General features: G+C 45.4%; 1 protein-coding gene across 2 annotated transcripts in view; it reads right to left on the bottom strand.

Moving 5' to 3' along the window:
* The window catches only part of LOC137652225 (zinc finger protein 236-like), a 178,074-nt gene that overhangs the window by 32,349 nt on the left and 127,648 nt on the right, over nucleotides 1-18,077 (bottom strand). The window lies entirely within an intron of this gene.

Consider the following 18,077-nt stretch of genomic DNA (forward strand, 5'->3'; position numbering starts at 1 on the left):
ACTGTCTCACCGAGCAACTGCTCCTCTTCAGCATGCTCATGATGCACTCTAGGGCTTGGCTTATCCTGGGGGCCGATGGAAAAGCCCGAAAATCCTGACTCCGAATCTCCATTCCCAGGTACACAATGGATTGGGAGGGAATGAGCTGAGACTTTTCTATGTTGACTAACAGACCCAGTTCTCTGATTAAGTCCAAAGTCCAGTTGAGACTCTCCAGACAGCGACGACTCGTGGAGGCTCTCAACAGCCAGTCGTCTAAGTAGAGGGAGGCTCTGATGTCCGATAAGTGGAGGAATTTTGCTATATTCCTCATCAGATGCGTGAACACCATAGGAGCTGTGCTTAGGCCAAAACACAGGGCTTGGAATTGGTAGACAACCTTTCCAAAAACGAATCTCAGGAAAGGTTGGGAGTCTGGATGAATAGGAACGTGAAAGTAGGCATCTTTCAAGTCCAACGAGACCATCCAGTCCTCCTGCCTGACCGCTGCTAGGACCGACTTCGTCGTCTCCATCGTGAACGTCTGCTTGGTGACATACGCATTGAGCGCGCTGACGTCCAGCACCGGTCTCCAACCTCCTGTCTTCTTGGCCACCAGAAAGAGACGGTTGTAGAAGCCCGGGGATTGATGGTCCCGGACTATAACCACTGCCTTCTTCTGCACAAGTAGCGACACCTCCTGGTGCAACGCTAGCCTCTTGTCCTCTTCTTTGTAGTTGGGAGAGAGGTTGATGGGAGATGTGGTCAGAGGGGGTTTGAGGCAGAATGGAATCCTGTAACCCTCCCTCAGCCAACTGACAGACTGGGCGTCTGCACCTCTCTTTTCCCAGGCTTGCCAGAAGCTCTTGAGTCTGGCTCCTACTGCTGTCTGGAGATGCGGAGAGTCAGTTTTTTCCTTTAGAGGCCTTGGAACCTTTCCTAGACTTGCTCCTGGAAGTCTGGACGGGAGCTTCCTCGGCTGGGGGCTCTACCACGAAAGGGCGGTATGAACCTCGTAGCAGGAGTATCAGCCACTGGGGTGCGATAAGTCCTGGGGACTGAGGTAGCAACCTTAGACTTACGAGCCGATGAGGCTACAAGATCATGTGTGTCCTTTTGTATCAGGGCAGCAGACAAGTCCTTAACCAGCTCTTCGGGGAAGAGGAACTTCGAGAGCGGAGCGAAAAGGAGTTGTGACCTTTGACAAGGTGTAATGCTGGAGGAAAGGAAGGTACAAAGCTGTTCCCTTTTCTTAAGAACCCCTGATACAAACATCGACGCAAGCTCGCCAGATCCATCTCTAATGGCCTTATCCATGCAGGACATTAATAGCATGGCAGAATCCTTGTCTGCAGGGGAGGTCTTCTTGCTGAGGGCCCCCAGGCACCAGTCTAGGAAGTTGAACATCTCAAATGCTCTAAAAACACCCTTCAGGAAGTGATCAAGGTCTGAGAAGGTCCAGCAAACCTTAGAGCGCCTCATTGCAGTTCTACGAGGCGAGTCTACCAGACTTGAGAAGTCAGCCTGGGCAGAGGCAGGTACTCCCAAGCCTGGTTCCTCTCCTGTGGCATACCAAACGCTCGCTTTAGAAGTGAGCTTAGTCGGAGGAAACATGAACGAAGTCTTGCCAAGGTGTTGCTTAGTCTGCAGCCACTCCCCTAAGATCCTTAACGCTCTCTTAGAGGACCTTGCTAGGACTAGCTTAGTATAGGTAGACTTAGCTGGCTGCATGCCCAGCGAAAACTCAGATGGTGGAGAGCGGGGAATAGCAGAGACAAAGTGGTCTGGGTATACCTCCCTAAGCAGAGCCAAGACCTTACGAAAGTCAATAGACGGCGGAGAAGGCTTGGATTCATCCACGTCTGATGAGGGATCCAGGTGTGCCGCCTCATCATCAGACGCCTCATCACCAGAGTGTAGCGAAGAGATCGGAAAGGTATGCTGAACAGCAGAGTCAGAACGAGCAGGAACAACAATATTAGTGGTTTCCTCTTCAAGAATCTGTTGAGGGAAAACCTGAGGCTCAGACTGCAAAGGCTGAACAAAAGAAGAAGCAGAAGGTAGGCGCATGGGTGGAGGAGGCTGACTCCTGGCAAGAGTGGCTGAACTCAAGGGTTGCGCTTGCTGAGTGGTTGGCGGAAGCGGAGTAGCAAGTTCCTGTTCCTGCGGTGTGAGCGGAGCGCGATGAGGTAGAGGCTGCGCAGAACGTAGTAAATGTCTCGCAAGCTGAGGCTCCTGAGGCGCAAGGCTAAGGTGTTGTGGTGCTTGCCTTGTGGAGGGTTGAGCTCGCTGCAGCGAGAGCTGAGGAGACTGACTCATGGACGGGAGAGGTTGTTGTACCTCAACCGAGTGTTGCATCACTGGTGGAGCAGCAAGTGGAAGCGGAGGAAGAGAGGTATAAGCCTCCTGATCCCATTGCTGAGGTTGCCTTAAGGAAGGCGGAGGCTGTACACCACTGGGAACAGTAAACTCAGAACGTGGCTCAACATCGTACGCCTGGCAGGCGGTACTGCGGTCAGGCGGAGCGAGCGCAGGCGGAGCGAGTGCAGGCGGAGGCGGAGGCGCAACCTTCTCAGCCCGACACTCACTCATCAAGACCGAAAGCTGTGCTTGCATGGACTGCAGTAGAGACAACTTGGGGTCGGCAGACACTACGGTCTGCTGAGGCAAAGCCTTAACAGCCGAGATCTGTTGCGGCAGAACCTTACTCCTCTTGGGCGGAGTGCAGTCGACTGATGACTGCGGCGAGTCAGAGCTGAGCCAATGACTGCAGCCCGGTTGAGCACTCGCGGACTGGACTCTGCGTTTGAGTGGTCTAGAGACCTGAGTCCAGCGTTTCTTCCCTGACAATAGATCAGCGGACGAGTAAAAGACGGGCTCAATCGTCTGCAGGTGGGAGTGACGGTCTCTGGAAGACACGCCCGCAACCACCGAGGATACTTCTGTGCGCCGATCAAGGCCTGCCGAACCCTTTTGCCCTTCGACATTGCTTCTCCCCTGGGCTTGGGAGCTTGCAAGAGGTCCCGGACTGGGAGGACGACTGACACGCACAGAAGTATCCTCACGCACCACACTGACACTGACACTAGCACTTGGCACTGCACTGACACTAGCACTCGTCACAGCACTGGCACTAATTCCACCCACTGCACTCTTGACCTTAAGTTCCTTGACTTCGGCCATAAGAGACTTATGATCACTTACCACTGACTCTACTTTATCGCCTAAGGCCTGAATAGCACGCAAAACAACAGACATATCAGGCTGAGGGCAAATAGTAGGTTCGGGGGTAGCCACTACAGGGGTAGGAAAAGGTAGGGGATCATGAGGTGAGGAAAAAAGTGAAGAGTGAGAAGAACTCCTCCTAACTCTGCCTCTCTCTAACTTAGTTGAATACTTCAAAAGACGGACAAAATCAAGTTCCGAAAGTCCGGCGCATTCCTCACATCGATTTTCTAACTGACAGGGCCTATCCCTACAGTCAGAACAAGCGGTGTGAGGATCTACCGAGGCCTTCGGAATACGCCTATTACAAGACCTACATCGCCTATGGGCGGGGGCTTGTGAAATGTCAGACATCTTGAATCCAAAGAGTTAGCCAAGTGGGGTTTCAAAATCAAGCAAAAGATCGTTAACCGTTAATCAGGACTATATAAAAGCTATCTAAGCTAATATAAGAAGGTTTTCAGTAAAGCGACAGCCGAAATCAAAGAGAAATACTTCACCAAAAGCCGTGAAAATACTCCAAGAACATAAGCGTATCCCAGAACGTCTTGCCGGAAGCACGACAGAGGAAAAATTGAGGAGGTGTCAACAAGAAGTACTATAGTACCTGGCCACAGGTGGCGCTGGTAAGTACACCCCCTTCTAGTATTGTGATAGCTGGCGTATCCCTCCATAGAATTCTGTCGGGCAACGGAGTTGACAGCTACATGATTATCGGGTAAGTTTAATATTGAAAATTTAATGATAACTGTTTTATTCTGTGCTGTTTATTGAATTTAATATAAAATTTAGGCCTTAAGCCAAGCACTGGGGCATCAAAGGCCATTCAGCGTTATATAATGCAAATTAATCATACCCGTACACCCACAATATTTGATGTAATTTTAACCTAAAACACCAATCACAACTTTCATATTATTCTTTAACTGGATGAATGTATGTCTTCATCTGAGTTTCATATGTGCACTGCAGATTGTTTTAATAATTTTAAACTTCTGACTGTTAATTATTATTGGTTGCAGTGGAATATTAGGGCGATTCCTTGAACATTTATGAAACTATTTTTTGTAGAAGTTCAAGTGCATTTTATGTAGAGAGCTAAGGTGTAATGATTTTTTTTCAGGAATTTCCATTGTTTGGCAAAAAAAAAAAGAGAGAGAGAGAGAGAGAGATCTTTAAGTAAGATACAATTGAAGGCAACTTGCTACACAAGAAGATAGTCTGAAGGTACAGTAAAGTTGAGGCCTGTGCTTTAGAAAGATTCATGCAACATTAACCAGATAAATAAACCAAATTTGAGGGATCTCAATAATACTTTAAATTTGTTGAAGGCAAAATCAGCCATGTAAACATGGTAATATAAACCAAGGGAAGAGTAGTTAGAAGTCATCTTGGCAGTCATACTATACATTAAAACCAAGCGCAGTTAACAATCGTCATTCTTCATGATAGTGGGTTTTGAGGATCTTTGCTACATAAAAAGCTGAACTTGTCTTTAATTAGTATTATTATTTATCTTTTTATGGTCTTATTCAGTTTGCATTGCTCATATTCCTCCTTATTTGAAAAAACAAAATGGTAAGAATAAAATTGAATGAGCCATAGTAAGTAAAATGTATTATAAATAACATGCGTTTTCTTAAATTCTCTCAAACCCCATTTTTTATTCATTCAGTACTACTTTATCAAGACTATGGGTTAAAAAAGGGATTTTGACGAAGGAAAAATCTATTTCTGGGGAGAGACCTGTGACGCCCGGTGAAAGGGGTCCTTCTTTACGCTTTTCTAATATAAATCTTCCAAATATACTAGAGAAAGATAGAAGCATGGAATGCAGAGGTTACTACCCTTGCGCGATCACCTTGTTGGTGTCGTGTATTTAACAAGGGCGTGTGGAAACCACTATTCACAGGCTGTCTTCCATTTTGATAATCCCTTCATCAAAGGGGAAGGCCGTGGCAGGCCCTAGAGAATACAGTTGGGCTACCCCACCGACACCTACTACTCGCGCTCTCCAGGTCATCCTTCTATTTTGGACTTGCCCGCAAAGTCTATAAGTGTTTTGCTCAGTGTTTTCGCAAGTGTTTGTTAATTTATCAAAATATCGGGGCAATAATCTATGATATTTACAGGCCCTTTTGAAGTTAGGAACAATACCACTGGCTTTTACCGGTCTAAAGTTCTCATAATCCACATTCGTATTTTTGTTATTGGTTACTTTAGCAGTGGTCATGGTAGTAATAATAAATGTGTGAGAGCTGTATTACAACTGAATTATCCTCATAAGATGTGTTATAAGAAACACCATTAACTATTCAAACTGCTCAAGATGCAAAAAATACTGACTTTTCATGTAAACTTCAGATTCTCAAGAGGCCAGGATGTTATATCAATTTGGGGATAAAGAACGAAAAAAACAAAATCCTGAAAAAATTCAGAGCACCGTATAGCAATGGACAATGCATATACAAAACATTTTGTCAAAATTCCTTACTTCCATAGTTACAGGGTAATTAGTAAAAGTAACTCAATAAGCCAAAAACATTGATCCCTACAAGAAAATGCAGTATTCCTTCTGTTATCGTAAATTTTGATAATTATTAAATCTCAATATAAAAAAATTGTATAGAATCCATGAGTTACAAGACAGGAAGTTTTATAATTACACCCTTCAGTGCTAGCACAAACCTCAGAGATAGTACACGTTTGAGTTTGACCTCTGACATTCACTCCCTTCTATGTCTTTCTCTTGGTTTCGGCAAGAATTTCTTCTTGCTAAAGAGGAAAAGACAATTTCAACATCTCGCTGACATTAGGAAGAAGGAAATTTGCTCTAATAAGAGTTCAGAAGTAGGTAATATCAACCCTTTTACCCCCAGGGCTTTTTGGAACTTTCCAACCCTTAACCCCGAGGCTTTTTTTTTTTTTTTTAAGCACATTTTGCAATATATATTTTTTGGGCTCAAGCCATGTCGTCCTGATGGAAGGTTTTTATAAAGTAGCTTCCTACGGGATATTTGACTACAGCGATATTCCCAGAGAATTTACCTTTAGGTCTCCTGAATTCTAACTCCTGGTGCGAATATCCTTAAAATTTCTCTCAAGGATATCGCATAAATCAGGGGATGTATATCTTGATACAACACATAGCAATCTTCACCCCGAATAGCGTTTTCGCTTCGAGAGGGAAAGTGGCAAAAATAGAAGGGGAGCCGTTATCAAGGTACCCTTCCTCCCGTATTACTACAGAGTATCTAGATGGCGCTGTATGTCAAGCTAGCGCGCTCTTTCGTTTACGCTTTAGTTTTTTTGGATTTATCATGCAATCTCCAGCCTCTTCTGCCTCTGGAAAGTTGAGTATTTGATCTTTACATTGTATAAATTTTAGCTCCTGCCTCAGTGAAATTAGATTGATTTTAAGTGTTGGAGCTTCGCCTTAACAGGAGGCGCCATAGGCGCTGTCGTTCATAACGCATGTGTTATTTAGTTAGTGTGAACGACTTTCCCGGTTTTAATAGCATGAATATTTACGAAGCTATTCAGTTAAAATTTCTAGGAAGTTATATATTATGTCGATTGTATTCTGGCGATTTAGGTAACCGAACCTCGCCCGCGCCAGGCTTCCTAGCCTACGCGCTTTAGTTTCCCTTCATGCATGATATAGAACGACATTCCTAGTTGTAATAGCAATTGAATATGAATCTATTTAGGCAATTTATACCTGTAAGATATATTGATTGCATATATTTCCTCTTCCTCATCGATCGTATACTAAAGAGTTTTGGCGATTAAGGTAACCGAATCTCGCCTGGCACTAGGCTACTAGCCTAGGTGCTTTAGTATACTTTCATACATGTTCCCTGTTTACCCTCGTGTATCGTTTTATCAATTCAGGCGGAGACAGATATCTCCTAGAATTATTATATAAATCGATACTCGTCTCCAGTGGAGATTTAAGGGTATTCCCTCCTTCCCTCTGAGTGCAGCCGTAGGCTACAACCCTATCTTGGTCTTGCCATGAGTAGACACTCGGCTTGACTAGGCTAGTGTTTTCTGTCTCTTTCCCTTGCCGGCAGATAGCTGACTTTGGGTTTTCGACAGAACCTCAGAGTATTCAGTCTTTTGCTGGTGGCCGGGCAGCGGGGTGAGTAGTCACTCCCCTGCCGGCTTTCAGCTGCCGGTATAAGAGGCTAGACCTCCCTAGGCCGTATTTGAAGTGGTTGTATGATGCTGCCACCTTCTCCCCTGCGGTTTAGAAGACTAGTCCTGTGTTGGGAGACCCTAGACATTCTTCTGCCGCCTAGGATGGCGCCGGCACTGAAACGATGTTTCTCCCCTGTTGAGAGGGGCGGCAAGCCTGCCGCCTCCTCCTAACTCTATTTCGGCAGACCCTAGGTTGAAGAATAGATATTCTTCTGCCGCCTAGGACGGCGCCGATATTGAAACAGAGTTTCTTCTTTGTGTGGTAGGGCCGGCAACCCTGCCGCCACCTTCCACACTTTATACAGGTCCCTTTTCCTTAACCCCTCTGTCCTTTAGCGACGGCCTAGCCATCGCAACCCTTTGGTCGTCGTCCTGCAATCTCACCGCTTGCCGGCGGGTTGTGGGGCCGGCCGGGGCTCCTACATAGCAGCTGTTTAGTCGCTCAGTCTTCCCTTATGGACGCAAGGCTCCGGGAAAAGCTGTGCCGGCTGTGGCGGCTGCCGGGGGGAGACCCCTATTTTGTAGTGTGTTCTTCAGTCCTCTATTGGACTGCCATCCACATACCAGGGGCCGACAGTGACTGGCAAGGGTTTGTGATTGGATGGAAGCCTGAATGATACATTCTCCCCTTCCATTTGAACCCTCCTTCTGGAGGAAGGCAGTAAGATTATGTACTTACACCCTTATTTATTGTTAACAAACATTTAATAAGGTAACCCTTCACTACATGCTTTCTCTCTCTCTGTCAGCTAGTGCCGCCAGGTATCCGCCGGCTGGGCCGGTGCCGCCAGGTACTACCCCAGCCGGCGAGACATGCCGCCAGGTGCTAGCCTAGCCGGCATTAAACTACAGTATATGATTATACAGTAGCCAGTATATTTGCAGTATAGATCATACTGCAGAAAAAAACTATTATATATTATACAGTAGTTATTTTCCAACAAACCCTGTGTATCCTTGCACAGTCTATTGTTGAGACCAGTTTTATATTGAAGGAAAAGATCTCTTTCAACAGACTGATAGATGATCAGTTACAATTTACCCACATTATTAAAACCTTGGGAAAAGTCAGTGTTAAGTTATACTTATCTATCCCTAGAGGTTAGAATCCTTCCCTTGGGTTTCCTGAAAAGGAAAACTCTAGGTTTTAATTTTGGGGGAGGTCGCAGCAATTGGCTGGACGGGAAACACAAGAATGTGTCTTTCTTAGTTCCTTTCTAGCTTGTCTATCGTAAGCTATAATGCTAAAATATTAATGATAATATTTTATATAGTTTACCAGGTGAGATAAACTACCGCACACTCATTTAAATTTCCTCTCTTTACAGGAGGACCATCTAAAGTGCCTACAAGTCTTCTGCAACGTTAGGAGCAAGGACTTCTGTGGCCATGCAGAGTGCGGGGCTCATGCCCCCTGCGCCACTTCCAAGGGACCTCTTGGGTACTGGGACCCCCAGGACTGCAAGATTTGCAAGGCCTTGGTTACCGAGGCCTTTGATGACCCCAAGTCAGCGGAGTCAAGGGATGCAGCACGAGAGAAGCTGCGCAGATGGGTTCGTGGCTTTCAGAAGAATGCCACGGGACCTTACCTTCCTAACGAACGGATGCGCTCCTTGCCGTTTCCAAAAGCAGGTGTGGAAGCTGTCATACCCCAGCCACGACCTGAGATCCCTTGCGTCCAGATTGCCGTAGATACGGACGTCTCTGACGCAATGCAGGACATCCAACTAGACGAGAGGATGTCTGAGGACACCGAGAAGGGCCTTCTAGTGGAAGGTCTCAAGGAGGAGTCCACCTTGACTCCTGAAGAAGATGAGGGTGATGTCGAATCGGAGTCCCTTTCGTCAGTTCCGGCTCCAGAGCCGTTACCCTCTACATCTTCTGCCCCTCCATCAGATGACATGAAACAGGCAATGGCTAGTCTCATGGCGATGATGGAGAATCTTCGCAAGGAAAACGAAGAAAGGGAGGCTAAATGGGAAAGACAAATGGCCCAACTCACCGCCTCCTGTGGGTCTCACAAGAGACTCAAGGTTCAAGATCTTCCAACTTCCTCTGATGTTAATCCCTGGAGGTATGCAGAATACATGCCTATTACCAGTGGCAAGATCTTCATATCAGAGAAGTAGGGGACCATCCCTATTGAGGAAGTTGAATTCTGGCCCAGCTTTCAGGCCTACCCAGACTGCTTCGTCTGTCTGAACACGGAACCAACATCCAGGGAGGAGACAGAACCTAAGGAGGTCATAGTACTTGACCACGAGAAAGCTCAGGCTCTCTTATCAAGTAGCCTGAAGCAGAAGGGCTTCATCGAAAGTGTCAGCCCTTAGCAAGAAGCATCCCACCTTTCTTGCTCCAGCTTCGTTAGCCTTTCCCTTTACATCAAAGAGTTTTAAGGAAGTTATGAAGGCAATAGAGGCAGGCAAACCTTGCCCTACACTCGATGAGTGTAGACCATTATCTTTAGCCCTGCCCACGGAAGATAAGGATTGGAAGGAAGTCCACCTTACCTTCTCAGTTGGGAAGTTGGAGGCAGATATCGCTGGACATCAGTTCAGCGAAAATCTCCCTAAGCTGTCTGACTTTCTCTTGCGTAGGGAGCAAGAGACAAAGGAAAGACTGGCCGCATCTCTATCTCTATAGATTTGTCTAGAGACGACAGCAAGCAATAGTAAAACCCCGGATATGAACATGGTCATGGCCAAAACGCATTTGGCTACTGTGGTCAAGGACCCTAATGGCTTTGTCAAAGCCCGACGAGCATGTAGGGAGTTCCTGTTTGCTTTTGCTTCAGTAAAGCACGTACCCAGGAAGCTGATAGCTTCCAATATCTGGGGTAAGGACCTCTTCCCTAGTGAAGTGGTCAAGGAAGTTGTAGACAAGGCCACCATGGAGAATAGAAACCTTCTCCAGAAGTGGGGCATGTCGGCGAAGAGGAAGTCTTCCCCGGATGAGGGTCCCCAGCCTAAGAGGAAGACTAAAAGACCCAGGTTGCCCTCTCGCCCTGCCAGACAGCAGCAACAACATCATCATCCCACAGTTGCCATGACCGCGGTACCCCAGATGGTGGCTCAACCCCAACCAACTTATCAGATAGTGCCTCAGCAGCTGGTTGCCCAGTCACCAGCGTTCAACCCTGCGTTCGAGAGGCAGACCACTACCTTTCGTCCCAAGGGTAGAGGGTCTAAACGGGGCTCCTTTAGATACCCTTCAAGAGGTAAGGGGGGGGGGGGGTAAGGGAGGATGTGGTTAAGGAGGTAAATCCTCTGGAAATCAGAAGCAATGAGTTGCTCCAAAATTTTAGGATTGTGGGACCTTCAATCCCTGGGCCCACAGCCTAATTAAGAACGGACTCGTATGGAGCTGGAGCGAGGCTCCACCACCATTTCCTCAATTCTTCCAACACTCCACCCCCGTACTGGAAGAATACACCCCAGAACTTTTGAGCAAGCGGGTGATAAGGAGGGCAAAGTCCATCAAATTCCAAGGAAGGCCGTTCTGTGTTCCCAAGAAGGACTCGGACAAACTCAGAGTCATTCTGGACTTGTAGCCACTCAACAAGTTCATAGAAAACAACAAGTTCAGGATGTTAACCCATCAACACATAAGGACCCTGTTACCAAAAGGGACGTACACAGTCTCGATAGACCTGGCAGATGCCTACTGGCATATTCCAATCAACCGCCCCCTCTCATCCTACCTAAGGATTCAGGCTACAGAAGAAGAAGTATGTCTTCAGAGCCATGCCCTTCAGACTAAACATAGCCCCAAGGATTTTTACAAAGCTTGCAGACGCAGTCGTTCAACAACTACGCCAAGAAGGTGTCCACGTAGTAGCGTACCTGGACGACTGGCTGGTGTGGGCAGCATCCAGGATGGAGTGCATGTAAGCATCCAAGAAAGTGATCCAGTTCCTGGAACATCTGGGATTCAAGATCAACGTCAAGAAGTCTCGATTATCTCCAGCTCAAGAGTTTCAATGGCTCGGAATACATTGGAACTTAAAGTCACACCGTCTCTCCACTCCCCCAGGGAAGAGGAGAGAGATAGCAGGATCTGTCAAGAGACTACTGAAATTCGACAGGATCTCAAGACGCCAACAGGAAAGAGTACTGGGCTCTCTCCAGTTTGCATCAGTGACAGACCCAGTGCTGAGAGCACAGCTAAAAGATGTGTCAGGAATCTGGAGAAGATGCGCATCAAATGCTCGAAGAGATCTAAGAAGACCGATATCGACCCTACGATCACTGCTCAAGCCATGGTCGAAGGCCAAGAACCTAAAGAAGACCGTACCCTTGCAACCACCTCCACCTTCAGTCACCATCCATACGGATGCCTCGAAGGAAGGATGGGGAGGTCACTCCCATCAACGAAAAGTCCAAGGGACTTGGTCTTCTCTATTCAAGACCTTCCACATCAACATTTTGGAGACCATGGCAGTCTTTCTGACACTGAAGAAAGTCTCTCCTCGCAAGTCAGCCCATATAAGACTGATCCTGGACAGCGAAGTGATAATGGGATGTCTGAATCGTCAAGTCTCGAGTTCGCCCCAAATCAACCAAGTGATTTTGTCCATCTTCCGCCTAGCGGAAAGAAGAGATGGCATTTATCAGCAGTTCACCTTCAAAGGTTCCGCAATGTGACGGCGGACGCTCTATCCAGGCTCACGCGGATAGTCAGAATGGTCCCTAGACGCAGGCTCATTCTCCTTCATCTTACGTCAAGTCCCAGAACTGCAGATCAACCTCTTCGCGACGAGCGACAACAAGAAGCTACCTCGTTATGTGGCCCCATACGAGGACCCTCTAGAGGAAGCGACGGACGCCATGTCCCTCGACTGGAACAGATGGAACCGGATCTACCTATTCCCTCCAACCAATCTTTTAATGAAGGTCCTCAACAAGCTGAGATCCTTTCGGGGAACGGCAGCTCTAGTGGTTCCCAAGTGGCCAAAGAGCAACTGGTTCCCTCTAGTATTGGAACTGAAGCTGAGGCTGGTCCCTCTGCTGGACCCAGCACTGTCTCAACAGGTCCAGAAGTCGACTGTCTTTGCTTCATCACAGAGAACCCAAAGCCTTCATATCATGAATTTCTCTCCTTAGTAGTAAAGAAAAGATTTGGGATCTCGAAAGGCAGTATAGACTTCTTAGAAGACTATAAGTCTAAGTCAACCAGAAGACAATACGAATCATCTTGGAAAAAGTGGGTTGCTTTCGTCAAAGCAAAAGAACCAAAAGAAATCTCAATGGACTTCCATTTGTCCTTCTTCATCCACCTTCATAAACAAGGTCTGGCAGCCAACACGATAACTATGTGTAAATCAGCTCTGACCAGACCTCTACTATACGCCTTCCACGTAGACTTGTCAAATTAAATCTTTACCAAGATCCCTAAGGCATGGGCTAGACTTAGGCCTGTAGCCCAGCCCCTCCGAAGCCTATTTCATGGTCCTTGGAAAAGGTCCTACACTTTGCTTCAACAGTGAACAATGAGGATTGCTCTCTGAAAGACTTGACTCAAAAGGTAATTTTCTTGTGTGCTATAGCCTCGGGGGCCAGAGTTTGTGAAATAGTGGCCCTATCCAGAGATGAGGGCCATATTCAGTTCACAGAAGTGGGAGAACTGAATCTTTTTCCTGATCCAACATTTCTCGCTAAAATCGAGCTACCCACCAAGAGATGGGGTCCCTGGAGAATCTGCCCTCTGAAGGAAGATGTCTCGCTGTGTCCAGTGGAGTGTCTAAAGGTCTATCTTCGAAGAACTTCAGACTTCAGGGGAGGACAGCTCTTTAAAGGAGAAACCTCAGGATCAAACCTATCCCTAAAACAACTAAGGGCAAAAATCACCTATTTTATTCGCAGAGCGGATCCTGACAGTACACCTGCAGGTCATGATTCAAGGAAAATCGCTTCATCACTGAAGTTTTTTTAGTTTATGGATTTTGAGCGTCTTCACTCATACATTGGATGGAAGTCATCCAGAGTATTCTACATGCATTATGCGAAGGAAGTGCATGAACTCAAGTGTTACGTGGTGGCTGCAGGTACAGTGATACCTCTGGATACGAAAGTTTCTGCTTACGAAAAATTCAGGATGCGAAAAGTGATTCGAAGATTTTTATGCCCCAGGATACGGATAAAATTTCAGGATACGAAAACCTTACGAGATCCCAACTCTTCGCCGAGAGTAATTTTAAAAAGCGCGCGCCGCCTGACTTTGAACTTGGGTAGACTCACTTACAGCCTCCCGCTCACCCATTGGTTATCTCCCTACTCAGATGCTAGCTGACGCCATAAGATCCTGCTTTCCTATTGGTCGGCAACTATCCCAGCTTGCCTACGCACGGGCGTTCATCTCTCTCTCTCTCTCTTTTCGTTCCGACCGCGGTATCGTTAACAGACATTGTGTGCTTTCGCTTGTTTGACTTAAGTGTTAATATACAGTACATTCGTACGCCACGTGTTATCGTTAATAAACATTCGTTACTGTGCACTGTACTGTATTAGTGTTTACTATACATAGACAGTATACAGTATAACGTTACGTAGTGTATTATATTACGTATTACTGTAGCCATGGGTCCCAAGAATGTTGCCGAAGGAAAGAAGAAGACGATGCTCTCTATGGAGACGAAACTTGAAATCGTTAAAAAGTACGAGTCTGGCATGCGTTTAAGTGCGATCGCCAAGGAGTATGGCCGGAATCCGTCTACGATAGGCACCATCCTGAAGCAGAAGGCGGCCATCAAAGCAGCAACACCTTCTAAGGGCGTCACTATTTTCTCCAACAAGAGAACGCACGTGCATGACGAGATGGAGAGGCTGCTTCTTGTGTGGATCAAGGACAAAGAGATCTCAGGAGACACCATCACTGAGACTACAATTTGCCAGAAGGCCTCCGCTATTTTCGGTGATCTCGTGCGTGCTCAGGCCGAAGAAGGAGCAGGAGAAGGAACATCCCAGCAGGAACCCCCAGAGTTCAAGGCTTCTCGTGGGTGGTTCGAGAAGTTCAAGAAAAGGACTGGCATCCATTCAGTGGTACGGCATGGGGAGGCAGCCAGCTCGGACACGAAGGCCGCCGAAGCCTTTGTTAAAACGTTCGACGAGTTGACTCTGCAGGAAGGCTACAGTTCGCAGCAAGTTTTCAATTGCGACGAAACTGGGCTTTTCTGGAAGAAAATGCCTCGTCGGACGTTCATCACGGCGGAGGAGAAGAGGCTACCCGGATATAAGCCTATGAAGGACAGGCTTACCCTTACTTTTTGTGCAAACGCCAGTGGGGACTGCAAGATAAAAGCCCCTGCTGGTGTACCATTCAGAAAATCCCCGAGCCTTCAAAGCCCACAAAGTCATTAAGGAGAACCTTCCCGTGATGTGGAAGGCGAATGCAAAAGCCTGGGTAACGAGGCAACTGTTCATTGATTGGGTGAATGTCTGCTTCGGTCCGACTGTCCGAAAATATTTGGAAGAAAAGCGCCTCCCTATGAAATGTCTGCTGGTGTTGGACAATGCTCCAGCTCACCCTCCTGGCTTCGAGGAATATCTTCTGGCCGAGAATTCCTTCATAAAGGTCCTGTATCTACTGCCTAACACCACCCCTCTCCTCCAGCCCATGGACCAGCAAGTTATTTCTAATTTTAAAAAATTGTACACGAAGCATCTCTTCAAGAGATGTTTCCAAGTCACAGAGAGTACAAACCTCACTCTGCGTGAATTTTGGAAAGATCACTTCAACATCGTGATATGCCTCAAACTCATCGATCTCGCTTGGCAGGAAGTTTCGAGGCGTACCCTAAACTCATCTTGGAGGAAGCTGTGGCCTGATGCTGTCTCTGCACGAGACTTCGAGGGGTTCGGGAAGCCTGGAGGAGAAGCCGAGATCGTTGACGATCCTGAACCAATTCAGCAGTCTGAGGTGGCTGACATAATACATCTTGGTACGTCCATGGGGCTGGAAGTTAGCGCGGAAGATATCGATGAACTTATCGAGGAGCACCACGAGGAGTTGACGACGGACGACTTGAAGGAGTTGGAGACGATGCAAGTGAGTGATTTTCAAGAGCAGCTCTCTAGCGGTGATGAGGAGGATGTTGCACCTTTGAAAACGGCAGACATCAAGGAAATTCTTGCATGTTTCCATAAAATGGCAGACTACGTCGAAAAGGAACATCCAGAAAAAGTTTATACCAACCGTGCGCTTCAACACTGCAATGACGTTTGCCTAACGCATTTTAGAAATGTGTTGAAAAGTAGGCAGAAACAAGCTTCAATGGATAGTTTCTTATTAAAGAGGCCAGCGGTATTAGTAGGCCAAGACGAAGGTGAAAGTGAAGAAAAGAAACAGAAAAGAGGAAGGGATGAAGAATTAGAAGGTGAAAGTAAAGAAAAGAAACAGAAAAAAGAAAGTGATGAAGAAGTAGAAGAGATTTAGAAAATAAGAAAAACGTAAAGTTATAAAAAAGCAAAAAAAAAAATTCAATTTTAAGTTTTATGTTACCGTTAAGTGTTAAAGTAATTTTTTCTTTCATTTTATACTTTTCCATACGTAATGTTAAGTGTTAATTATTTCTGCCATTTTTTTATTTCGTAAAGTTTAAGTGTTAATGTGTTAAGTGTGTAAATTACTGTACGTAGTCTGTCACTTGTTACGTTTTCTGCCTTATGCCATCCTCCTCTGCCGCGACTTCGCTATCGGACATCGTCTCAATCAAAAGGTAAGTTTCAACTTTTTTGTTACACTAATTAACTGTAACCTTTTTTTCAGAGTGTACAGGTATCAATCCTTAATTTAGGTGTACGTACAGGTAACAATACACCTTCACTGATCTAAATGCTTTACATACATACAGTACCGTAACTTTTATACAGTAGTAAAGAAAACGGACCGTTTTCTTTGGGCTTGGGGGGGATAACTTGGCTATAACTACATTATTGAATAATCTCATAGTGGTTTCTGGAATGGATTAGGCTGTTTTTAACGGTTGTGTTAATTATTGAATGATAGAAATGGCTGCATTGCATGTTTATTACTACAGTTTAGCGTGTTTATGAAAGAAAAGGTGACTTTTTATAAGGCTTGGAACGGATTAGGCTATTTACATGTAAAACGCGACTCAGGATACGAAAATATCAGGATACGAAACCGCATCCTGAACGGATTAATTTCGTATCCTGAGGCATCACTGTAGTGTCGTCTAGTGCTGCGATGAACAGTAAATTGATTGGGACCATCAATAATATGGGTGAAGGTGTTAACACCTCTCAGTGCAATACTTATGAAGTAAGTGTCACCTTGTAAGGACTGTTCTATTTAGTTGAGGTGAAGAAACATATAGATAACACTTGTGCCGTGTGTACTTACACAGTGTGAATAGACATTCAACATCACAGAAATGCATATTAAAAAATTTATCAAATTTTCAGATTTATGGTGGCATTAATAAGCTTTCCCTTTCAGGTGAAAACAAATATTTTCTGTGCTTTGATTGTTTATGTTTCTTATTACATTTATTAACATTTATGTTATACAAGTTACTGTATGTTGGTCATTTATTGCCAATAAAATTATCAATATGTATTTGCGTCTTATTTCGCCCTACAATTGAATTTCAATAAAAATATATCAGAGTTTTATTACCCTTTAATAAACTGCATATATTTACTATGAACAATATGTATAGCTAATACCTTTGTTCTTATACGTGATACAAACATTATCTGGTAATGCTTGTTCCAATTCGTTATACATACAGCGAGACCTGTATGTAATTGATGCTTTGTTTGTTCATATATTATATGCAAACCTTGAGACTCCTTTCCTATGTCTAGTATGACTCTTCCCTGCAGGGGGCAGGAAGCACTAACATGGTTTATGTTTAGCAGTAATGACGTATAACGGTAACGTCATGTGTCTCAATGGTCTGGATGACCAAGGAAAAAACTGTCCCAAGGTTAAGGAACTTTTAAAAATCCACAGATACAGTACTTTCTAGTAATTCTCTGGTAAGCTTCCATCAGGACCACATGGCTTGAGCCCAAAAAACGGATTTTGAGGTAAGCGAAAAATCTATTTTTGGGTGAGATAGCCATGTCGTCCTGATGGACCCGCCCTCCTTTTCTATAAGAAAAGGCCTTAGCAGGATCCCTCCCAAAATTTCTATATCTGTAGCACCATGCTCAACGCTACTAGGAATAGCGCGCTAGCTTGACATACAGCGCCATCTAGATACTCTGTAGTAATACGGGAGGAAGGGTACCTTGATAACGGCTCCCCTCTCCCCTTCTATTTTTGCCACTTTCCCCCTCGAAGTGAGAACGTTATTCGGGGTGAAGATTGCTATGTTGCTATGTGTCGTATCAAGATATACGTCCCCTGATTTATGCGATATCCTTAAGAGAAATTTTAAGGATATTTGCGCCAGGAGTTAGAATTCTGGAGACCAAAATGTAAATTCTCTGGGCATATCACTGTAGTCAAATATTCCTTAGGAAGCTACTTATAAAAACCTTCCATCAGGACGACCTGGCTACTCACCCAAAAATAGATTTTGAGCGAATTTTAAATTTCTCTAACAGCCTTAATTTTCATCAGAGAGAAGTCAGGTTGGTCTCATTCTTTTGGAAAATGCCTGAAGTTTCTCATAAAGTTATCAAAAATATGCAAAAACAAAT

Source organism: Palaemon carinicauda, chromosome 13 (assembly GCF_036898095.1).
Source record: "Palaemon carinicauda isolate YSFRI2023 chromosome 13, ASM3689809v2, whole genome shotgun sequence".
NCBI classification, from domain to species: domain Eukaryota; kingdom Metazoa; phylum Arthropoda; class Malacostraca; order Decapoda; family Palaemonidae; genus Palaemon; species Palaemon carinicauda.